The sequence below is a fragment of the Loxodonta africana genome, chromosome 26 (assembly GCF_030014295.1).
Source record: "Loxodonta africana isolate mLoxAfr1 chromosome 26, mLoxAfr1.hap2, whole genome shotgun sequence".
NCBI lineage: Eukaryota > Metazoa > Chordata > Mammalia > Proboscidea > Elephantidae > Loxodonta > Loxodonta africana.
The window spans coordinates 32,076,078-32,102,889 of NC_087367.1; positions in this window are offsets into that span (position 1 = coordinate 32,076,078).

Sequence of the window (26,812 nt, forward strand, 5' to 3'; positions counted from 1 at the left end):
AAAAGAATCAATAAAACATAAAGTAGTAGAGTTTTGGAGCTGCAAAGAGCATTTCTCTCCAAAAAGAAAAAATGTGAAAGCACGTAGTACACTGTAAAATACCATGCAAATCTATAACATCTGTAATGTCCTCATCTAAATAAAGCCCCTCATTTAACAAGTAACAGAACAGAGAGCCAGAGAGGTTAAAAAGATTCTTCAAAAGCCTTTGCAATGCTTTCCAAAAATCATTAGAACTATCAACACCAGCCCCAGGGGAATTCCAATTAACTTTAGTCCATAATTACTGGTCAAGCTTCAGCTATCGTCCTAGTCATTTTCGTTTACCTCAACAGATAGTCCAGAGAATATAAGAATGTGCATGGAACTGGCATTTTGCTAGATTTCCCCATAACTAAATATTTTCTCAAAAAGGAAATGAAAGAGAATACTTAAGCATACTCTATTTTTCTAAACTGGCTGACCAAATTCTTTTAGGTCTTAATATAGTATCTTCTTTTATAACTTATAACATTTAGCTATTCAAACTTACGAATTTGAGATTAACCACCCTCACCCCACAAGCTATTAAGATAAGCTGGTCAAGAAGAACGAGATGGTGCCCAGCTACAACTGTTGACTTCCCTGGCAGGGAACACAACAGAGAACCCCTGAGGGAGCAGGGGAGCAGTGGGATACAGATCCCAAATTCTCATAAAACCAGACTTAATGGTCTGACTTAGACTAAGAGGACCCTGGTGGTCATGGCCCCCAGACCTTCTATTGCCCCAGGACAGGAACCATTCCCGAAGCCAACTCTTCAGTCAGGGATTGGACTGGACAATGGGTTGGAGAGAGATGCTGGTGAGGAGTGTGCTTCTTGGATCAGGTGGACACTTGAGGCTATGTTGGCACCTCCCGCCTGGAGGGGAGATGAGAGGGTGGAGGGGGTTAGAAGCTGGCGAAATGGACACGAAAAGAGAGAGTGGAGGGAGAGAGCAGACTGTCTGGTTAGGGGGAGAGTAATTGGGAGTGTGTAGCAAGGTGTTTATGGGTTTTTGTGTGAGAGACTGACTTGATTTGTAAACTTTCACTTAAAGCACAATAAAAATTATACATATAAAAAAAGATAAGCTGGTCAGTGACAGAAAAGTGGAAGCAAATTTGCAAATTTTACCTTAAGAGCTCAATAAAAGATGATGTTTGGATAGTGAATTAAGTTATTACAGTACTCTCTGGAGCAAAGTTTTCAAATGTATTTTAGTCCTGTATCTATCTATCTATCTATCTATCTATCTATCTATCTATCTATCTATCTATCTATCTATCTATCTATCTATCTATCTATCTATCTATCATCTATCTATCTATCATCTATCTATCTATGTATCATCTATGTATCATCTATCTATCATCTATCTATCTATCTATCTATCTATCTATCTATCTATCTATCTATCTATCTATCATCTATCTATCTATCTATCATCTATCTATCTATCTACCATCTATCTATCTATCTATCTATCTATCTATCTATCTATCTATCTATCTATCTATCTATCTATCTATCTATCTATCTATCTATCTATCTATCTATCTATCTATCTATCATCTATCTATCATCTATCTATCATCTATCTATCTATCATCTATCTATCAATCTATCTATCTATCTATCTATCTATCTATCATCTATCTATCATCTATCTATCCGTCTAATCTATCCGTCTAATCTATCTCTCTATCTATCTATATTTTCATAAAGCCAAGGAAAACGAAATGAACGAGGAACTTCTTTGGTTGCAACATGGGTGGGAAGTCCAGACAAAGCCCTGATGATTTTTGATGGGAGCTCCACTGAGCATATTTAGAAAACAATCCCTGGAGGATAAAGCCCAAACTCCCTAAACTAGTATTTTTTGGACCATTCTAGTCTAACTTCAACGCAGAAGTTTAACAAGAAGGGAGTGCTCTGAGAGCAGGAATTTTCAGTCTTTCAGCCCTGGTGGCACAGTGCTTAAGAGTTACAGCTGCTAACCAAATGATTGGCAGTTTGATTGCACCAGTTGCTCCTTGGAAACCCTATGGGACAATTCTACTCTATCCTATAGGGTCGCTATGTGTCGGAATCCATTCAATAGCAATGAGTTTTTTGGTTTATGCAGACAAATTAACATATAAAAAGTGCACGAATGCAGTTGGGTGGCAACAAGGAGTGGTAGAGAGAGAATAGACTTCATTTTTCATCTATTCTGTTCTATGTGACCTGAATGATTCTCTAAATTTCTGGTCTTTGAGTAACTCATTTGTAAAGCACAAGTTTAGTATTACGCTTTTATCAGGGCAATGTACAAAACCATTTCCTAATATTTAGTTTCACTCTAAGATATATGGTTCAATTCAACAAATATTTGTTGAGTGATGATCCCATGTTACAGCTGCAAACATATTAAGGTAGAAGTCTAATAATAAGAAAGAAAACGAAGTCCTTATAGAGCATAAAGTCTAATGAAAGAAACGTAAGTGCCATTATTTTGTTCTTTTTCCTAGAACTTACACTTGTGTCCAGATTATTCACCTAGTGACAATCTGAAATCAGCCCCCTGTATAGACCAGACCATTTTCCCTGCCTCTTAGAAATACTTGGGAGAACCTGGATTTCCATATAGTCTATCAGCCTTGGTGCTATTATAACATCTGATCCAGATTTTATGGTCTTGGTTAGTTGAGTAGTCACTAAGCCACCCCCAGACTGAGAACAGAGGATTGAGTGGGATTAAGGAGATAAATTTAGGTCATTGTAGTTGGCAGTCTCACCAAGGAATAAGAATGCTAAACAGTCAAAGCAATAGATAATCCACAGGAAGCTAATAAAGATTTAGAAAGACTGACTGAAATATGTGACATGTGAATTGAAACTTGAAGTATTAGAAGGAGGTAGTCTACTTAGGGTGGGTTAAAAGGACAGGGGAGCATGTAGACCAGGCATGAGAAATAAGCTTCAACAAAGACTCATAGTGAGAGAAGAAAGAGATAAGGCTGGAGAAGAAAGCAAAGGCCAGATTATTCACGGCTTCGTGTACCTTGTTAAAGACAGTGGGCTTTACCAAAAGGCAATGAAAAGGTTTTGAGCAGAAACAAGATTCAGTTAGATTTATGTTTTTAAAATATATTTCTACATTTAGTGTGGGAAATAGGAAGGAAGTAGGTATTATAGGTAGTGAAGCTTTAGCTTGAAGGCTATTGCAGTAATTCTGGATCATACTTGTGGTATTGAGGTAGAGGAAAGGGAGTAGATTCAAGAGTTGAGTAGGAAGTAGTACCCGTAGACCAGGCTTTCATTGGAGAAAGGGGAGGGTGAGGGAGGAACTGATAATAATGCTGAGGCTTCTAGCTAAGCCATCAAGTGAATTAGAATTAGAGGATACAGAGGAATAATAATTTTCAAAATAGTAATAACTAACATTTATGAGGGCACATATATTAACACCTTTATCCTCAAATGACTCTCTGAGGTAGGTAATGTCTTTGTCGCCTTTTATAGATGAAGAAACTGAGACACAGAGAGGCTATGTGACCTGACCAAGTCTCATGACCAACAAGTGGCCAATAGGTGGCCACGTTCAACCATTTGGAAGTGGGAGGAATAGAAAAAAAATCTGCCCAATTTTGGTTACGTGGAGATTGGGGGCCTGAGGAACAATATAGTAGGCATTTAGACATGTAGTTTTGAAGCTCTGGAGAAGGATTTGGATTATAGCATGATTTAGAAGTAACTAAATCTGTAGTAATGGATGGCATGACAACATACAAAAATACCAAGAATAGTCTATTTCAGTTGAATAAAAAATCACCAATAACAGTTTTGTAAAGGCTAATGAAAGTAACTGTCATAAATTTAAGAAAATAAGCCTTGAACCCATGCATAAGCAGAAAATAAAGCAAAGATTTTGAAATAAGAAGTAACCAATCTCAGTCCAGAATGACTTGGGCATAAGACCTTGGGTAATCTCTCTACATATCCATGAAATCAGATCTAGAGTCCATTCTCTCCACAATACTTGACAATGAGTCCTCACCAAGCTCTCAGAGAGGAGAAATTGGAAGTTTATATCAAGTCCTAATACATTAACAAAGAATATTGAATATACCACAGATATACCATGGACTGCCAGAAGAATGGAAACACTGGTGGCATAGTGGTTAAGAGCTACACCTGCTAACCAAAAGGTCAGCTGTTTGAATCCACAAGGCACTCCTTCGAAATCCTATGGGGCAGTTCTACTCTGTCTTTTAGGGTCGATATGAGTCGGAATCGACCTGATGGCAACAGAACGGGGGCCAGAAGAAAGAACAAAACTGTCTTGAAAGAGGTACAACAAGAATGCTCCTTGAAGCAAGTACGGTAAGACTTTGATTCACATATTTTTGACATGTTATTGGGAGGGACTAGTCCTCAGAGAAGAACATCACGCTTGGTATAGTAGAGGGTCTGCAAAAAAGATGAAGACCCTCAAGGAGATGGACTGACACAGTTACTGTGGCAATGGGCTCAAACATAGAGAATGGCACAGGACCAGGCAGTGCTTCATTCTGTTATACACAGGGTCGCGATGAGTCAGAAGCAGCTCCAGGGCACCTAGCAACAACAATACATTAGCAGTTACTGCATACAAGTGGTAATTTATGTGCATTATATACTGTTCATTTACTCACAACTAAATATTCAATCACTCTCAACTAATTGTTTTATTGCCTCTCTCAAGTTGTAATTAAAGAGCTTCTAGATTTTTTGTATGCAGATCACTGCAGACAAGATTCTAGACCCCAAAGTGGACAAATCCAAACAGCACCTTTAACAGAATAGTGCTCATTGCTTCTACAATGCTAATTTTTGTCTTTGTGCTCTATACACTAATTAGCACAGTCATGTGTACTGAATATTGAATAATTGCCTAGTAACAACAGAAGGACAACTGGTAACTGCTACTGTGGTTTTAGCCAGTCAGAATGTTAAGCATTTTACAGTCTCAATTTGCAAAGATTGAAATCCTGTCAGTACAAAAAAAAAAAAAGGAAAAATGGAAGTAAGCGGAAAGGGCCAGGCTACTCAGATACATGGTTTTCCTTTTACATATTTTCTTTACCTATAAAGTAGATTAGTACGCTGCCCACCCCCCCCCAAAAAAAAAAGTCATCATAAACCAAGATTAAATAAGGAATCTAAAAGGTATTATGTGTGGAGAAAACATAAAAGGAAAACAAAGCCTGGCTTTGCTATCTCTCCACAGCTCCTGTTGGACTTTATCTCCTTGGACTCCCACCTATCAAGTGAATTGATTCCAAAGTATTTGAGCACAGGCACTGCATGTCTGATGCATGCTTATAGAGAATGTTGATTCTATCTCCTACATAACCAGAACAGAGGAAGGCAAAGAACATGTATCCTCATGGGGGTTTTCACTTCCTGTGTCTCAGCTGATCTTCTACTTAATGAATTAACCAACACATACATGCTGAGAGTCATGTGCCAACCCTCCTTATGCACTACGGATGCTGCTATGAGCAGGAAGACACCGTCCTTCCGAACAGGACCAGAGACCTTCTCCCAGCTATTAAGTATGCCACTAATCAAACTCAAGTTTTGGCTTTTGTCATGGATTGAATTGTATCTCCTAAAAATATGTGTCAGCTTGGTTAGGCCATGGTTCCTAGTATTGTATCCTTGTCCTCCATTTTGTGATTGTAATTTTATGTTAAAGAGGCTTAGGGTGGGATTGTTACATCCTTACCCAGGTCACATCCCAGATCCAAAGTAAAGGGAGTGTCCCTGGGGTATGGCCTGCACCTCCTTTTATCTCTAAAGAGATAAAAACGAAAAGGAAGCGAGCAGAGACTGGGCACCTCATACCACCAAGAAAGCAGTGCTGGGAGCAGAGCACGTCCTTTGGACCCAGGGTCCCTGCACAGAGAAGCTCCTATTCCAGGGGAAGATTGCTGAGGAGGCCGACAGAGAGAGAAAGCCTTCCCCTGGAGCTGATGCCCTGAATTTGGACTTTTAGCTTACTTTACTGTGAAGAAATGAATTTTCTTTGTTAAAGTCATCCACTTGTGGTATTTCTGTTATAGCAGCACTAGATGACTAAGATAGCTCTTAAACCTCTGCCCTTTCTACTGTACTGTCCTTTCTTCTAGGCATTTCTACCTCACTCTCTGTATGCCACAGGTCAGCATCCCTAACTCAGCAGTAGGAATCAAAGACAGAATTGGAAATAGTATTTTTAGAGTAGTTGTTGTTTATGTTTGGGAATATCCACGTGAGAAAGTAGAATTATTAAAATGGACCCCTTATGAGTTGCCATGGTGCAAGGAGCACCAGGTAAGGGAATTTCCAAGATGGCCAGAGGGAGTCTATGAGGTAAAACAGAAGGAACCTCTCCTCTAGGCTGAGTAGCAGTCTGGCATTACCTAAACATAAAGAGAGATTTATTTCTCTAAATTTCCTGCACACTTCCTAAACCCAAAAGACTGTGTAATGTTAGATTACAAAATGGCAAAATCGTCCTTACGGTCTGTTTTTTCTTTTGTTCACGAAGTGTCCATGTAAAGAGTAAATTAGAGCTCAGTTGCCACAAGGTGTTACATCAGGTCAGTCTACCCCTTGATAAAAATTACTCTAAAGTAATACAATCATGGTCCAAGTGACTGAAACTAGATAAATGCTGGCTAAAATTTCCTGAATCACTGGCTTCAGAAAATCAAAGCACTTCTTCACGAGGACAAAATCACTAGTGATCTTTCTATTTAACTAAAAATGTATGAGACTTAACCTCTGTGAAAAGCATGTTGTCAAGTTTCACAGAGTGTGAGCCTCAAGCCCAAGTCTTGGCTGCGAAGTTAGGATCTTCATACTGATGCCTGATATTTGTTTTTGCTCATTTCGGCCCCGTAATTAGCCATGTATAAGCGTTTCTCTTCCTCAGAGATATTCGCAAAATGCTAACCCACAATCAAATAAGAACCTGCTCCCCCATTACTTAACATGTTCTTTCACTTATTATACAACATGAAAAAGTGTGTTAATTGTTTACAAATTTGCTAGCCACAATTTTTATCTTTGTTATAAGGTCTTTAAAGAACTTTAAGTATTGCCTGCTGAGAGAGCTATTTCTTATTTTCAAAACAAATTAGCTTCCCTTGCTGGTAAGATGGCCCAATGAATATTATTTTCTCACTTATCAGATTAAAAACTAGTTTTCTGTAAGCCCACCTCAACTCAGGGCAACCCCATGTGTGTCAGAGTAGAACTATGCTCCAAAGGGTTCTCAATAGCTAATTTTTTGGAAGTAGACCACCAGGCCTTTCTCCCAAGGCAACTCTGCGTGGGCTCAAACCTCCAGCCTTTTAGTTAGCAACCAAGTATATTAATTGTTTGCACAACCCATGGACTATTCACTTATCAAAATAGGCTTTCTCATTACGGGAGAAAACATTTTCCAGAAAGATTATCCTTCAGTGCTCCCTAGCTTGAAACGGATACCCTCTTCACTGTAAGCTGAAGTAGGGCTTTGCAGAAAGAAAACCTCAGGGCAGAATAGGATAGGGCAAAGCAAAAAAAAAAAAAAAAAACTGTTGCCCTCTACTCCATTCTGATTCATAGCCACCCTGTAGGACAGAGTAGAACTGTCCCATAGGGTTTCCAAGGAGTGGCTGGTGGATTACAACTGCCAATCTTTTGGTTAGCAGCCCTCCAAGCAGGGACTGCTTAAAATGTATTGGAGTACCTTCTTCTACCCAAATGTGCTTTGTCATGGAAGCAGAAGTTTCCCATAAGAATGGTCCCCTTTAAAAACCGTCCAGGTGAAGGACTCAGGTAATTAGGAGTCAGTGTAAGAGCACTGTGCCCTCAGAAGGAAGGAGGACTTTCTCAGAGGCACTGAATTCAAGCAGCAGGAGAAATACTTCTCCATGTATATGTATATATACTCTTTTTTTTTTACAGATCTTACATGCTTATGTTGATGGGAATGCCAGGAAAAAGGATTTTTTTTTTCAGCTGTTGCTGGCTTGCTAATAGAACTGAACACAGCTTGAGAAATTCCTGTAAAACTTGACCACCAGAAAAATTTTCTCAAGCAATCAGCCCCAACTCCCTTTATCTCTTCTCGGATTCAGGAAAAGCAGCAAGTGTCGATTTAGCCATAGACCACCAAACAAGTATCAATAGGTTAGTCTCTGTTGGTTCAGATCCTACCAAAAAATAGCGTGTCTGTATGTGCCTAAAGACATACCTGAACTAGGGACATGATTTATAAATACCTTAGTAAACAGTTTATGCCACAAATGACTGAGCTCAAAATTACATCAGAATCTCTTGAAAGTTACTGTAATACAAGACCTATTAAAATGAAAGATTCACACCTGCATTGTCTTTTAATAAAGCTTCATTGTTTCTCATACTTATGGAATCCACAGTTAGAGCAAGGGCTGACAGCTCTGAAGTTTTAACAACAACAAAAAAAAACTACCATTCAAGTCTCAAGGAAAATGAGGACCTCAGAGTTCTTCCCCTACTCTCAGAGTGAATTATGAATTGGCTGACCTACACTAGTACAGCCTTCAACTTAAAAAAAAAAAAAAAATTTACAAAGGCATGAGAACTTGGGAGTAAATCTGCCATCCCCTGAGGACACAGGACAGAGATGAAAACTCACTGACTTCTTTGAGTTCTCCCAGTGTGACAACTAGGACATGGAAGCTAAAAAGAATAAAGGCTATAAGAAGTAATAAAAATGTTGACTCTGAATTTTAGGCTGTCATACCACAAAGCAAACCTGAGATTTGACAGTGATTCGACGTAGTATTTGTCATCCCAAAGTTCTGAGTTGCCTAACAAGCCCTATAGATCGATTGTTTTTAACTAGTAGTTTGTGTTAGAGTCACCTGTAGAGCTAATTTTCAAAAAAGCTGTTTTTCCCATCCCTATGTCTCTGAAGGGTTAGTTTGCCTGAAGTGGAACCTGGTTGATTTTCCAGAGTTCTAAAAGGCACACCTTTGATTGAAAATCACCGTTATGGGGGCTGATTGATTTCCAGGAGGGCAGTGCTTATGAATTACCCCTAGGGATCTTATTAAAATGCAGATTATGATTCAGTAGGTCTGGGATATGGCTGTATTTCTAACAAGCCTCCAGGTGATGAAGATATTGTTGTTGTGGGGACCATACTCTATGTGGCCAGTCAGTAAGATTTACACACCAATGTCAGGTGAACGGGCCTGGGGTGGAGGGTGGAAAGCCTGGTCCTGGTTTATATATAGTTTGTAGATCATCTATTGCAATATCACCTCAGGTGCTTATTAATAACTAAGATTCCAGGGCCTCACCCCAAATATACGCTCCCCAGGTATCTCCTGTATACACACTAAAATGTAAGGAGCACTAAGTTAGAGAATCATCACCATGGGCTAATTAAAAGAACTATGAGTCCCATAATCATTCAATGATGAATTATATATTTAAACTGATTGTTAATTTAACATATTTTAAGCCTTCTCTATTCCCTAGTTAAAATTATGAGATGTGAATAAGAGTTCTAAAACAGTACGTTCACCTTGCTACATGACATTAAAACATATATACAAAGGAACAAACACAGCCTTCAAGTATCATGAAGCTTGCTTATCTCTACAGTGATTCTTTTCTCCCCATAAAACTGTCCCCAGAAGTGTTATACTTTGGGGTCACTTGTCATCTACTCTAACCTATTCTCAACTGCTTTTCCTTTATACCACTCCCACACACACTCTTTTTTTCTTTCTTACCTGTGTACTCCATTTATTCTTGATCCTTGCACACTCCATGCTTCCTCATCAGAGAAAAATCACTTTTAATTTCTCCCAGTCAATATTGTTCTGTGGCTGGTTTTCTGACCTACAAATTCCTGACTGTTATATCTGGCTCAGGAATAAGAATTCACAAAATGGAAAAACCAAAATGCTTTTCTTCCAAAAGGACTGATCAGAAGTAAATGCTATTTCCCTGAATATGGTAAAGTAGAGTAAATCTGTATCCACAAAAAGTTGAGTAGATACAGAATCTTAATTTAAGGCTGTAGGCTCACATTACAAAATGAGCACCAGGAAATTATTTGTTTAATTGGATAATTTAGGCCTCAAAATGTTTCCTTCTCCCAATATACAAGTTGAAATTTTTATAACAGTCATATTTGCATGAGATTTTATTTTACATATAAATACATAGCTACATATAATACATAACGGAAAATATTCTGCTTATCTTTACAGTACTTTTCATGTAATTGACTTTTACAGATTCGAAATATATCTTTTAGCAGATAACTTCTCACAATTTAATTTGGAAAATGTTTGATGTAAGTCTGTCAGGCTCACCCATTTGTTTTCATTTCCTTTCACAGTCACGTTTCCTCTGTTTAAACTTCTTTTTGCTTGTAACTGCAGAGATGGCTGCAATGCATAAGCACGGGGCAGAGAAGTGGACTTGTTCTACTGGGAAGAGCACTGTGGTTACTATATTAGCTTCCCATGAGTGCTGTAAAACACACACACACACACACAAATTTGTTGACTTAAACAACACACATATATTATTTTGCAGTTATAAAAGTCAGAAGTCCAAAACGGGTCTTATGAGCTAAAAGCAAGGTGGTGGCAGAGCTGGGTTACTTCTAGAGGCTCTAGGACAGAACCCTTTTCTTTGAATTTTCCAGCTTCTACAGCCCACCTGCATCCGTGATCTTAACCCCTTCCTCCATCTTCAAAACACATCTCTTCCACATCTACTTTCATCATCACATCTCCTCTCTGCTTCTGTCCTCATATCTCCTTCTCTAACTCTGACACTCCTTCCTCCCTCTTATAGGGACTTTTGTGGTTACATTGAACCCACCCAGATAACCCAGGATGTTGTCCCATCTCATGAGCCTTAATCGTATCTGTGAAGTCCTTTTTGCCACATGTTCTGGGGTTTGAGACATGGGCGTGACACCTTTGGGGCCATTATTTCATCTATCACTGTTTCTAAGACAGAAGTGAAGAGATTCTTTTCTGAGGGAATGGCATTCAGTGTAAAGAGACACTCCACTGCTATTAGGCCAGTTTTGACTTTTACTTTTTATATGGCTTCCAAATTACTTTAGTAGAATTTTTTAATTGAAAAGAAAGGGATAGAGATAGATGATAGATGATAATAGATGATAGATAGATAGACAGATGATAGATGGACAGGTGGATGGATGGATAGATAAACCAAACCCTTCAGGCATGAGTCTTAAAAGAGGAATCTCTAGATGTAGAGGGATTTCTGAATAGCGTAGTCCCAACTTCAAAAATCATGGTTTCTTTGGGCATTATCTCATGAGGGACTGTTACCAGCTCAACACAGTCATTCAAATGTACTGCTCACCCTTAAATATTCTGATTCAAACATGAGAATCTCCTCAAAATCTTTTAGCACACTTGGATGAGATTTAGAACATTTGAACTTGATTTCATAAAATGTTTATAGATAACAAAACGTTAAAAACAAAGAATACCTAAGTCTTTACGTAATTTGACATGCCTAACAACATGGTAAGTGCAAGAAGCAAAACTCAAAATATTATATTTTAAATGATTCCATTTGTATTACATTGTGGAATAGGCAACCTAAAACCTATAAGGATAGAAAAAGATCAGTATTTGCTAAACATTGGGGGTGGGGAAAGTTTTTGATTAAGAAGGGGTAGTACAAGGAAGTTTTTTGAGTGATAGAACTGTTCTGACTCTTGATTGTGGTGGTAGTAACACAAGCCTCTGCAACTGTCAAAATTCTTAGAATTGCATACCAAGTTATGTAAATATGAAAATAAGAACACAAAAAATAAAAAAAACACAAATGTATTTTCCCATATTAATAAACTAAAAAAGCATATGATCATTTCAACAGGTACACAAAATCTTTTGAAAAATTAAATTTCTTGAAAAAACTTAAACAAGCATTCTCAATTAAAATAAATAAATAAATAAAATCTCCCATCAAAGAGTATCTGTGAAAAGCTTATATGTAGTCTCATTCATAATGGCTAAAAACGGAATAATTTTAAGATCGGATACAAAGCAAGAATATTCACTCTCGTCTTTTTCATTCAATGTTGCACTGAACTTATTAGCCAGTTTAATAGTGCAAGAATAAGAAATAAAAAGATGTAATTAGAAAGGAAAGGAAAGTTGTTTTTACTCACAGGTGATATGATTATGAACTTACATAATTCAGAAGAAAAATGTTAAATATCTATTGTATGTCTATATATAAGCAAAAAATTAAAAAATTGAAATAAAAATCACTTAAAATATTATAAAATATGATGTATATAGGGATAAACTTAAAATATGTGTAAGACTTGTACAGCTAAAAAATACAGCTGATAGAAAGCAAAGAAAATCCAAATAAATGGAGGGTTACACCACATACAATATTATGTTAAGACATCAGTTCTTTCCAAATTAATCTCAAAAGTCAATGTAATTCCATCCTATATTCAAGTAGAATATTTGAATAATTTGACAAAAAAAAAACCCACTGCCATCGAGTTGATTCCGACTCAGAGCAACCCTATAGGACAGAGCAGAACTGCCCCATAGAGTTTCCAGGGAGTGCCTTGTGGATTCGAGCTACCGACCTTTTGGTTAGTAGCCATAGCACTTAACCACTAAGTCACCAAGGTTTCTGCAGATTATAATATTTATATGAAAAGACAAAAATTCTAGAATAATCAAAACAATTCTGAGAAAAAAGAACAAAGTTGGACATATAGATAGTGTTGATTGGCATAAGAATAGGAATATAGATCAATGGAACAGAATAAAGGGTCTAGAAATAGGCCCAAGCATATATAGCTAATTGATTTTCAACAAAGTTGCCATGGTAATTCAATGGGAAAGGATAGCTTTTGAACAGTGCTGGAATAGCAATGCTTCCATACAGAAATCGAATGAACTTTCATATTTACCTCACTTCATGTAGAAATATTTAGTTGCAAAGGATCATAGGTCTATGCATAAAAAAAAACTAAAATTCTAAAATTTCTAGAAGAAAACATGAGAAGAAAGCTGCTTGACTCTGGAGGAGGCAGTTTCTTAAAACACAAATAACTTAAATTATATAAAAACAGGTAATTTGTAGTTCTTCAAAATTAAAACTCTTCCTCTCTGACTACCCCTGTTGAGAATATAAAATATCAGCTCACTGAATGGGGGAAAATATTTACAAAACACATATTTGACAAAGGTCTTGTATTTAGACTATATAAAGAACTTTTACAACTCAATAATAAGAGAAACAAGTCAACAAAATTAAGCAATTTGACCAGGCATTTCACAAATGGACATACAAGTGAACAATAAGCACATGAAAAGACGCTCAAAATCCTATAAATTAGTGAAATACAAGTTCAAATAAAGATGAAATACCACTGTTACTGTTGTTATTGTCAGGTGCTGTCCAGTCAGTTCCAACTCATTGTGACCCTATGTACAACAGAATGAAACACCTCTCTGTCCTGCACCATCCTTAAGATTGTTGTTATGCTTGAGCCCATTGTTGCAGCCACTGTGCCAATCCATCTCCTTAAGGATCTTCCTCTTTTTCTCTGATCCTCCCCTTTACCAAGCATGATGTTCTTCTCCAGGGACTGGTCCCTCCTGATAACATGTCCAAAGCATATGAGACAAACTTTCATCATCCTTGCTTCTAAGGAGCATTCCGGCTGTACTTCTTCCAAGACAGATATATTTGTTGTTTTACACTCCATGGTATAGTCAGTATTCTTTGCCAACACCACAACTCAAAGGCATCAATTCTTCTTCAGTCTTCCTTATTCATTGTCCAACTTTCACATGAATATGAGGAAATTGAAAACACCATGGCTTGGATCAGGCGCACCTTAGTCCTCAGAGTGACATCTTTGCTTTTTAACACTTTAAAGAGACCTTTTGCAGCAGATTTGCCCAATGCAATGCGTCATTTGATTTCTTGACTGCTGCTTCCATAGGTGTTCATTGTGGATCCAAGTAAAATGAAATCCTTGATGACTTCAAACTTTTCTCTGTTTATCATGATGTTGCTTATTGGTCCAGTTCAATTTAAATGGTTAAAATAAAATACTGACAATACCAATTATTGACAAAGATGTGGGGCAACTGTAACACTCATACATTGCAGATAGAATTGTGAAATGTTACAGGTACTTTGGGAATGTTTGACAGTTTTTTATAAAATAAAACAACCTTATGTTAGGACTCAGAAATCCCACATCAAGGTATTTATCCAAGAGTAATGAAATCATATGTTCATAGGTGCTTCATTCCTAGTAACTAAAACTGGTAGAGGTCAGCAAAAAAGAGGAAGACCCTCAGCGAGATGGGTTGACAACAGTGGCTACAACGAAGGACTCAAGCATAACAACAATCTTGATGATGCCGCAGGACTGGGCAGTGTTTCATTCTGTTGTACATAGGTTCACTATGAGTTGGAACCTACTCAATGCCACCTAACAACAACAACTGGAAACAACCTATTCATTCATCAATAGGTGAATGAGAAAACTGTGGTATATCTATAAGACAGAATATCAATTTGCAATATAACTGAACTATCCATACATTCAATACCAAACCAAAAACCAAATCTGTTGCCATGGAGTCAATTCTGACTCATAGCAATCCTAAAGAACAGAGTGGAACTGCCACATAGAGTTTCCAAGGAGCACCTGGTGGATTTGAACCTCTGACCTTTTGGTTAGCAGCCATAGCACTAAACCACTACGCCACCAGGGTTTCCATACATTCAATAGAAGGCTTAAATAGTAATAATGTCCTGCCGAATGAAAGCGGTCAGCCACAATAGAGTACATATAATCTGTATGATTAACTGAAACTCTAGAAAAGACATATCTAATTTACAGTGATAGGAAGCAGATGAGTCTAAAGGTCCGTGACAGGAATGGAGTGTTGACTGCAGTGTGTGCAAGGGAACGTTTTGGAATAAATGAAGTATTCTGCACTTTGATTGTGATGGTAGTTACTGAGGTGCACACATTTTTCAGAACTCATCAAACCGTGCACTTCATGGATGCATTTTATGGTAGGTAAGTTAAACCTCAGTAAATAGATTTAGAAAATTACACCTCTTGATCTACCTTAAAACTAGTTTGTCCCACAGTCTCCTCTGTTTCAGTTCATCACAACTGTATCATACCAGTTTTTCACGTCAAATATTTTGGAGTTATCCTTGATTTCTCTCTTTTGCTCATATTCTGTATCCAATTTATCAGTCAATGCTATCAGCTCCACCTTCAAAACATATCCCAAGCCCAATTATTTCTCAGTATCCCCACCTACCCTCCTGGACCAGGCCACCATTTATTCTCATTTGTATTATTTCTATAGATTTTTTTCTATTTAGTTTTCTCCACTTCTCTTCTATACTCTTTACTCACCACAGAGAAGAAAAACTGATTTATTTAAAGTAGAAATCAGATCACATCACTCTTCTGCTCAAAACCCTGCTGTATCTTCCCGTTTTACTCTGAGTGAAAACTAAAGTCCTTAAAAAAAAAAATCACCAAAATACCTGAAATAATCTTCCCACCTATTACCTATCCCACATCTCTATATCCAACATCTGACTTTTCTCATTTCCTGCTCCAACCTCACTTCCTGATATTTTCGTCCAGGCTTTCTCCACATCAGCTCCATTGGCCTCCAGCAGTCCCCTGAACTTGCCAGGCATCTCCTGCTCAGGGCTTCAAATTTCTGCTCAAATGTTATCTGATCAATGATGCCATCCTTGAGCACTGTAAACAACATATTCTTACTCCCCAAATCCCCACTCTACTTGCCTTACCTTGCTAATATTTTCTTTTTAGCACTTAACACCTTCTGACAATAAATACTTGTTGAATGAAGTATGAAAAGACACAAAATCTTGCTCAATAAAAACACTTCATGTCACAGGAAAATTTTTAAGATATATTGGTTTCAAAAATGCACTTTATAAAATCATTCCCCTGTATATTTTCAATTTTGTAAATAAATATTATATATACCCACTTATATATATATGTCTATATATACAGGAAAGGATTTATAAGTATCAATATTTGATTTCTGGGAGGAAGAATATGACTGGTTTCAATTTTCTTCTTTAACTTTCTACAATTAACATTTATTATTATAAATAGACAAAACAATATTACTAAAATGCGAATGAATAAACTGAATAGGTATTTAACTGAAAGGAGCCTTCATCTTGGTCCTTCTGTGATGCATTTGAAGTACATGGAGTATTACAGGGCCCTGAATATTGATCTGATGGAGTAGTGGTCATGAGCTCAGGCTTCTAACCAAAAGGTCAGCAGTTCAAATCCACCAGCTCCTCCTTGGAAACCCTACAGGGCAGTTCTACTCTGTCCTATAGGGTCATTATGAGTTGGAGTTGACTTGACAGCAATGGGCTTGGTTTGTTCTGGAGTATTGATCTAGGACTTCAAATAGCAGACATGTATACAGAGAATCCACTTCTTGCAGTTGCCATTGAGTCAATTCTAATTCACGGATACCCCATGTGTTGCAAAGTAGAACTGCACTCTATGGGATTTTCATGGTTGTGAACTTTCAGAAGCAGATCACTAGGCTTTTCTTCCCAGGAGCCGCTGAGTGGGTTTGAACTGCCAACCTTTTGGTTAGTAGTTGAATACCTGTTTGCACCACCCAGAGACTCCTATAGAGAAGTCATACCAGAATACTGCTGAGCAGGCACTTATTCCAGGTTATATGCAATTGTCTCCTCTTTTTTAGCCTATCGCTGGTCACTAATAGTTCAAGCCATCTTTCAGGGAAATACGATTGTACTAATTAATGCCATTCAAACCTACCAATTTACCCACTCCAAATTAACTTGATGCATACACTCAAGATTATCAACTGTTTTAAAATATGGCTAGGCTCTGAACTTTGGATATATTGTTCATGCCTCAAATCTGCTTCTTGTCTTCAACATGGCTGCAAATAAAGCAAAACCTTAAAACTAAATGAATTACTTTCACCTCTAAATATATCTATGCAAAACTTTAAGTGTTATCAGTTAAATCTACTGTCAACTTTAGAGTGAGAGAAACGTGGAAAAGGTGAGAAGGTATAACAATCCATGATTCAGAAATTTGTGTTCTTTTTTCATCTTTCTCTAAAGAATCAGGGAACATTGTCTTCAGAGAAATTCAGAATTGGAACAAAATGTAAGTCCTGGATAGAGTGACAATTTTTAAAGCCAAGTGAATCTACTTCAAAGAAATATATCTTTGAGAAGAAACAACTGGACTTACAGTTTTGGGCTTTCCTAACCGCAAAAATGTACATTATAATTCACTGTCTAGACTTAGATTTATTTCATTCCTAGTAGAGCTGTTTGGATTCTTCACTCATGAGATCCGTAAGATCTAGTATAAAAAGTATACCACCAACTCATGTTTGTGTCAGTAAAAATGGGTACTTATTTATTATGGTACCAGCTACAGCATTTGACATATGCGCCTATATTCAAAACTCTGTGGGGCAGTTCTACTCTGTGCTATAGGGTAGCTATGAGTCAGAATCAACTCAACGGCAAAGGCGGCTGACCTATACTCTAGAAGTTGAATTTTCATAACTTTTCTTGGAAGATCCTTTTTTGGTCTAATTTTTCCAGATACAGTTTTCTTTGAAAGTCTGCTTTCCATTTCCTCTATTAAGCTACTATCTAACATGTGAAATATGTGTACCTACTCTGTTGCCTCATGGAATCTTATGTATGCGAGTCTTGTTAAGGTGTCTACAAATTCATATATTTTCTCCACAAAATTCCCATGTCCTTCTACAACAGCTCTCCCTTCCTCCATTGATTTTTGTGTCTGTAATTGAGGAAAAGCTCCTGACCACAGCATAAAATTAGTCAAATGTTAGAAATAATGAAAATAAATGGAATGGTTTCCTTACTCAACATTGACTAGGAACGTAATGAAGCTTTTCAAGGCTTGCAGGAAATAAGAGATGAGCTCTTGGCCAACAGACCTCAGAAGGGAAAAGTAACTTCCATTGGCAGTTGGAACAGATGGCATCTTAAGCATGACAGATTTCCCACTACTCCAAATAGAATCAATATCCAGTAGCATGAAGCAAATTAGCTTCCTACAATGTTTGCATATTAGTTTGATTTAGAATGGGTCATTTTGCATAGTTTTGTCATGATACTATGTTTCAGTTCATTACTTGTGAGAATTCAATAGCAACCATCCCAAGGATTGTGTGATGACTGGCTCATTAATATAAGCTTGAAACTGGAAAGATTCAAAAAGAAAGAGTAAAAGAATTGAAGAGCCAAACTACACCTCCATGTTAGCTTTCTTCTTGTGTAGATATTCAGATAAGGTAATTTCATGGGCAGTACTCTTCCGAGACAAAGTTGCAAAGTAGGTGAAGGAGAACTGGGAAGTTTATGGAGAAGAGGCCTGTATTTAACATGAGTTTACATTGTATCTGGTGTTTTCTAACTGGAATTCTTTTCGTTCTTATGGCAGATGCCACAGTTAGCAAATGACAAAGTCTAGTATCATATCAAATTCATGTTTGGCTAGCCCAAAAGCCTTTATTTTTCAACTGCATTATGCTGATGGTGTTCCACTAGAATTTAGCTGTTTTATATCCTGCCTGAGCCCATTCTTTTTGTGTGTGTGTCCTTTAAGTGAAAGTTTACAATTCAAGTCAGTTTCTCATATGAAAACTTATACATGCATTGTTAAGTGACCCTAGTTGCTCTCCCTACAATGTGACAGCACACTCCTTCTCTCTACCCTGTATTTCCCCTGTCCATTCAACCAGCTCATGTCCACCTCTGCCTTCTCATCTCACTTCCAGACAGGAGCTGCCCACATAGTGTCATGTGTCTACTTGAGCTAAGACGCACACCCCTCACCAGTATCATTTTATGTCTTATAGTCCAGTCTAACCTTTGTCTGAAGAGTTGGCTTCAGGAATGGTTTTAGTTTGGGGCTAAAAGAGAGTCCAGGGACCATGACCTCTGGAGTCCATCCAGTCTCACTCAGACCATTAAGTCTGGTCTTTTTACTAGAATTTGAGGTCTGCATCCTACTTTTCTCCTGCTCCATCGGGGGCTCTATGTTGTATTTCCTGTTAGGGCTGTCATTTGTGGTAGCAGGGCACCATCTAGTTCTTCCAGTCTCAGGCTGATGGAGTCTCTGGTTTATGTGGCTCTTTATGTCTCTTGGGAAATGCTGGTGGTGTAGTGGTTAAGAGCTACGGCTGCTAACCAAAAGGTCAGCAGTTTGAATCCACCAGGTGCTCCTTGGAAACCATATGGGGCAATTCTACTCCATCCTATAGTGTGGCTAGGAGTTGCAATGGACTATACAACAACGGGTATGGTTTTTTTTTTGTTGTTGTTGTTTTTTGGTCTGCCTCTTGAGCTTGTATTTTCCTTGTGTCTTTGGTGTTCTTCATTATCCTTTGCTCCTGGTGGGCTGAAACCAATTGATGCATCTTAGATGGCCACTTGCTAAATTTTAAGACCCCAGATGTTACTCACCAAAGGAGTGGGGTGCAGAAGGTTTCCTTAATATACTTTGTTATGCCAATTGACCTAGATGTCCCCTGAAACCATGATCCCCAGACTCCTGCCTCTGCTACTCTGTCCCTCGAAGTGTTTGGTTGTATCAAAGAAACTTCTTAGCTTTTGGTTTAGTCCAGTTTTTCTGACTTCCCTGTATTGTGTGCTGTCCTTCCCTTCACCTAAAATAATTCTTGTCTGCTATCTAATTAGTGAATACCCCCTCCCTCCCTCCCTCCCCACCCTCATAGCCATCAAAGAATGTTTTCTTCTGTGTTTAAACCTTTTCTTGAGTTCTTGTAATAGTGGTCTCATACAATATTTGTCCTTTTGCAACTAATTTCACTCAGCATAATTCCTTTCAGATTTCTGCATGTTATGAGATGTTTCACCAGTTCAACATTGTTCTTTATTGTTGCATCAATTCCATTGTGTGAACATACCATAATTTGTTTATCCATTTACCCGTTAATGGTCACCTTGGTTATTTCCATCTTTTTGCTATTCTGAGCCTATTCTTAAAAGATTTTTCCTCCTTAGGAAAGGTTTCAAGTCCTGATCCTAAAATGCTAATAGACTGTATTGACTATATATGAAGGTTAATTGTATTTTAACTAAGAATCCCAATAATTTAATCCAAAGAAATGAATTCTTAATGATGGATTATCAGTCATTCATTCATTTACATATTTATGCAACAACTAACTATTCATAAATCACCTACTCTGTGCCAGGCACACAATGCTAGGTGCTGGGGAAAAAATAATGAGCAAATTTAACACTGTTCTTGGTTTCTTGGAGCTTGGTTGGCAAGACATATATTAGTAAAATAATCACATAAATATCCATAAATTCCAATTTTTAAGAGTGTTATAAAAGAGAGTTAAAGGATATAATAATGAAGGCTTCAACTGCAGATGGTTCCCCGGGAAGCTAACTCTAAGATGGAGATTAGTGTGTAGGAAGTTTATTAGGCAACATTCTTGAGAGCAACGCCTGCAGAAAGAAAGGAAGTGAGGAGGTTTGGGAAGAAGGAGAAATTGGGCTGTAATACAGGCTCAACGAAGGCCTCAGTTGATGCACTGGGAAACCTGAAGTTGGGATGTCTTCAGAGTTTCATCAAGTTGGATCAAGGGGCCAGGTCTTTACATACTGCATCAATCAGTAATTGAAAATGTACTGCCTCAGAAAGAAAATGTTCAGAGGACAGAGGAGGATTGTGAAAATGGAGACAGGGAATGTAGACAATGTTTCCCTGGAAATTTGGCTTATAAGGGAAGGAGAGTGATAGATAGCCAGAGGGCAATGAGGGCTGCAGCGAGCATCATATTTTCAATAGAAGCTTAGGCCTGGTCCGGGTAACAAGGAGAGACTTTATAGAGATGATAGGCCACATGTTTCTGGGTAATAGGTTATATCAGAAGCACAAATATTTCACCACAAAATCAATCTTTGTATAAGTCCTGTGTTGCTCCCTGGCTGGGGTATAAATAAATAAATAATTGTGATAAACATAGATTTAGAATTTTAAGCTCTTTACTTGAAGATTGTGCTTTGTACTCTTCAAAATATTTACTAGGAGGCCTACCTCACCAAAGCTGGAAGATGTAGGTAGTAATGAATATCAAACAGAGAAGCCTTGGTCATAGTCTAGGCATGAGATAAAAGAGGTAAATGACGTTGGTCTAGGATATTGGGAACAACTATCTTAGGACCTGAAATAGGAAGATGGTTCCTTAAAATAACACAAAGTATGCAACTATTGATTGATCCAGAACTAGAATTCATGTCTTTGTTCCAAGTATAAGACAATTTACCTGCTACAATGTGAACCAGCTGGTACAGCTGTTTCCAAGAAGAACTGGAGCCATGACAGCTAGGGATGATGGGAGTACAAAATCCCATCAGATGTGAAGCCCCATGATTCAGCTTCTCAATGATCTGGATGGACCTGGATTAAAAAGTTTGGAAAACACGAATTTAAAACTTTTTATACCACTGATTGTTTCAGTCATCTAGTGCTGCCATAACAGAAATACCACAAATGGATGGCTTTAATAAAAAGAAATTTATTTTCTCACAGTCTACTAGGTTACAAGTCCAAATTCAGGGTGCCGGCTCCAGGGGAAGACTTTCTCCATCAACTCTGAAGGAAGATCCTTGTCTTCAATCTCCCCCAGGTCGAGGAGATTCTCACGTGCAGGGACCCTGTGTCCAAAGGATGTGCTCTATTCCTGGTGCTGCTTTCTTGATAGTATGAGGTCCCCAACTCTCTGCCTGCTTTCCTTTTCTTTTTATCTCTTCAGAGATAAAAGTTGGTGCAGTCAACATGCCAGGGAAACTCCCTTTACTTTGGATCAGGGAGGTGACCTGAGTAAGGGTGGTGTTACATCCCACCCTAATCCTCGTAACATAAAATTACAATCACAAAATGGAGGACAACCACACAATACTGGGAATCATGGCCTAACCAAGTTGACACATATTTTGGGGGGGACACGATTCAATCCATGACACTAATATTTTAGATATTTTGCTGACTGTTTTATCTTAAGGAATTCTACTATTTCCACTTTCTTTCTGGGTGATTAATTCTATAAAACATATTCATGGGGGGTGAGGCAGAGCCAAGATGGCGGAATAGACAGATGCTTCCATCGAGCCCTCTTTACAACAAGGACGAGAAAAAACAAGTGAAACGAGTATATTTGTGAGAAGCTGGAAGCCCTGAGCGTCAAAGGCAAGTTTAGACAATGAACTGAGGGGGAAGGGAAGGAAGAGACCTTTCAGAAGCGGAGAGGAGTTGCCGGACCTGAATCGCGGGGATCCCTCAGGCACCATTCCTGGATTGGCGGCGGTGGTGGCGGCAGGCTGATACTAGCATTCTGCAGCAGTTTTCTCAGGGAGAAGCAGCCAGCCACGCAGCCTACTCACACCTCCGGAACCTGAGGAGAAGAGCACTCTCGGCAAAAGCTAAGTACTTGCGTATATTTTACCATGCCCTCCCACCCCAAGCTAGCTTCAGCAGCTGAATCCCTAGGCCTGAGGTAGACCCTGATGAGTACCTGGAGCCTTCCTCCTGGCCTTGGGGAAGGAAAAATTTTGCACCTAGGGGGAAAGATAATTTGCTAGCTCCATTAACTGGGGGAACTCAGGAGAGAAGTGGCTCCTGTCCAGGCATAAACTGTAGACCTTGAGCACCTTTCCCTTCTGCATGGACCTGTGTGGGCCTATTTCAGGAAAATAGGCCCTAGTTGGCAAACTCCAACCATTTCAGCTGTGCAGTGGAGAGGTGGGTGTTTGACTTTTGACATTGCTTTGGCTATTAAACAAGGCCCTCACCTACCCACATCAGGGTCCTAAGGACTGGTGGCTCCACTTGGGTCACCCAGCCACCTGCCACAGGGGTACAGAGATAACCGGTACCTCCCAGTCCTTACGACAAAAACTTTGGGTGCCCATGGTCCCTCTGTAGAGCCTACCCACCAGCACACTTTAGGGAACAGAGGCATGTTTTCCTCAGAGGCACTTGGGGGTCGGTTCTTAGCCCCCAGCCTTGTTCAGGGCGTGACCCCCTGCTGCAATCAGATACGGGTATATACACCAATCACCCCTGCCCCTCTAGACTGTAGGACAGAGCCAGTACCACACAATTGATGCTTAACTACCTAGAAACCTGAGCTGAATTCATACAAGAAAACTGAATGGACTCCTAGACTGATATGCTTAATAACAGCTCTAGCCAGCTGGAGACAGGACACCAGAACTCCAAAAGCAAAAATAATCAAACTAGCTCACTCAAGCAACCCATAGGGGTATACCAAAACAAAACAAAGCAAGCAGCTATGACACAGTAAGCAATCATAAACTAATACAATAACCTATAGTTGGCTCGGACACTACAGTCAATGTCAAATCACAAAGAGAAACAGGCCATGATCACTTCAACAGGCTCTCAAAACAAAGAATCCAGGGATCTTTTAGATGAAAGTGCATTCCTGGAATTACCAGATGCAGAATACAAAAGTTTAATATACAGAACCCTTCAAGACATCATGAAGAAAATGAGGTAATACAGAGAACAAGACAAGGAACACACAGATAAAGCAACTGAAGAAATCAGAAAGATTATTCAGGAACATAATGAAAAGTTTAATAAGCTGGAAAAATTCACAGACAGACAGCAATCAGAAATTCAGATTAACAGTAAAATTAGAGAATTAGATAACTCAATAGAAATTCAGAGGAGCAGAACTGAGCAAGTAGAAGCTAGAATTAAGGAACTCGAAGATAAATCACTTGGCAATAATATATTTGAAGAAAAATCAGATAAAAGAATTAAAAATAATGAAGAAACCTTAAGAATCATGTGGGACTCTATCAAGAGAAATAACCTATGAGTGATTGGAGTACCAGAAAAGGGAGGCATAACGGAAAATACAGAGAAAATTGTTGAGGATTTGTTGGCAGAAAACTTCCCTGATATTGTGAAAGATGAGAAGATATCTGTCCAAGATGCCCATTGAACTCCACATAAGGTAGATCTTAAAAGAAAGTCACCAAGACATATAATCAAGTTTGCCAAAACCAAAGATAAAGAGAGAATTATAAGAGCAGCGAGGAATGAAAGAAAAGTCACCTACAAGGGAAAGCCAATAAGAATAAGCTTGGACTATTTGGCAGAAACCATGCAGGCAAGAAGACAATGGGATGGCATATTTAAAAAATTGAAGGAAAAAAATTGCCTGCCAAGAATCATATATCCAGCAAAACTGACTCTTAAATATGAAGGTTGACTTAAGACATTTCCAGATAAACACAAGTTCAGGGAATTTGTAAAAACCAAACCAAAACTACAAGAAATAATAAAGGGAGTTCTTTGGTTAGAAAATGAATAATATCAGGTATCGACCCAAGACTAGAACACTGGGCAAAGCAGCCAGAAGTCAACCCACACAGGAAAATCCAAAGGGAAAAAAAAAAAAAAGCCTAACAGTGTAATGGCGATGTTATTATATAAAAGAAGACAACATTAAAATAATAAAGAGGGACTAAGAAATGTAATCATACACGTTCCATATGAAGAGGAAGATAGAGTGATACAAAGAAATAAAAGTTAGTTATAAATTGAGAAATATAGGGGTAAATAATAAGGTACCCACAAAGGAGACAAACTATCCTACTCATCAAAATAAAATACAAGGGAAAAATAGAGACTCAGCAGAAACAAAATCAACAACAACAAATATGAGGAAAGGACAATATATACAGATAATCTACTCAGCACATAAAATCAACTGGGAAAAAGAGTTGTCAACACACAAAAAAAGACATCAAAATGATAGCACTAAATTCATACTTATCCATAATTACCCTGAATGTAAATGGGCTAAATGCACCAATAAAGAGACAGAGAGTGGCAGAATGGATTAAAAAACAAGATCCGTCTATATGCTGCCTAGAAGAGACAGGCCTTAGACTTAGGGACACAAACAAACTAAAACTCAAAGGATGGAAAAAAATATATCAAGCAAACAACAATCACAAAACAGCAGGACTGGCAATATTAATTTCTGACAAAATAGACTGTAACGTTAAATCCATCAGAAAGAATAAGGAAGGACATTACATAATGATTAAAGGGACAATACACCAAGAAGATATAACCATATTAAATATTTGTGCACCTAATGACAGGGCTGTAAGATACATAAAACAAACTCTATCAGCATTGAAAAGTGAGATAGACAGCTCCGCAATAATAGTAGGAAACTTCAACACTCCACTTTTGGTGAAGGACAGGACATCCAGAGAGAAGCTCAGTAAAGACACAGAAGATCTAAATGCCACAATCAACCAACTTGACCTCGTAGACATATACAGAACACTCCACCCAACGGCAACCTAATATACTTTCTTTTCTAGTGCACACGGAACATTCTCTAGAATAGACCACATATTAGGTCATAAAGCAAGCCTTAGAAGAATCCAAAACATTGAAATATTACAAAGCATCTTCTCAGACCGTGAGGCCATAAAAATGGAAATCAATAACAGGAAAAGCAGGGAAAAGAAATCAAACACTCGGAAACTGAACAATACCCTGCTCAAAAAAGACTGCATGATAGAAAACATTAAGGACGGAATAAAGAAATTCATAGAATCCAATGAGAATGAAAACACTTCCTATCAGAACCTTTGCGACACAGCAAAAGTGGTGCTTAGAGGCCAATTGATATCAATAAATGCACATATCCAAAAAGAATAAAGGGCCAAAATCAAAGAACTATCCCTACAACTTGAAGAAATAGAAAGAGAGCAACAAATAAAACCCACAGGCACCAGAAGAAAACAAATAATAAAAATTAGAGCTGAACTGCATGAAATAGAAAACAGAAAAACGATTGAAAGAATTAACAAGACCAAAAGCTGGTTTTTTGAAAAACCCAACAAAATTGGTAAACAATTGGTGAAACTGATAAAAGAAAAACAGGAGAGGAAGCAAATAACCTGAATAAGAAATGAGATGGGCAATATTAGAACAGACCCAAATGAAATTAAAAGAATCATATCAGATTACTATGAAAAACTATACTCAAAAAAATTTGAAAACCTAGAAGAAATGGATGAATTCCTAGAAACACACTACCTACCTAAACTAACACAAACAGAGGTAGAACAACTAAATAGACACATAACAAAACAAGAGATTGAAAAGGTAATCAAAAAACTCCCAACAACAAAAAAGCCCTGGTCCAGACAGCTTCATTGCAGAGTTCTACCAAACTTTCAGAGAAGAGTTAACACCACTACTACTAAAGGTATATCAGAGCATAGAAAAGGATGGAATACTACCAAACTCATTCTATGAAGCCACCATATCCCTGATACCAAAACCAGATAAAGACACCACAAGAATAGAAAATTATAGACCTATAGCCCTCATGAATGTAGATGCAAAAATCCTGAACAAAATTCTAGCCAATAGAATTGAACAACATATCAAAAAATAATTCACCATGACCAAGTGGGATTCATACCAGGTATGCAGGGTTGGTTCAACATTAAAAAAACAATTAACGTAACCACCACATAAGTAAAACAAAAGACAAGAATCACATGAGTTTATCAATTGATGCAGAAAAGGGACTTGAC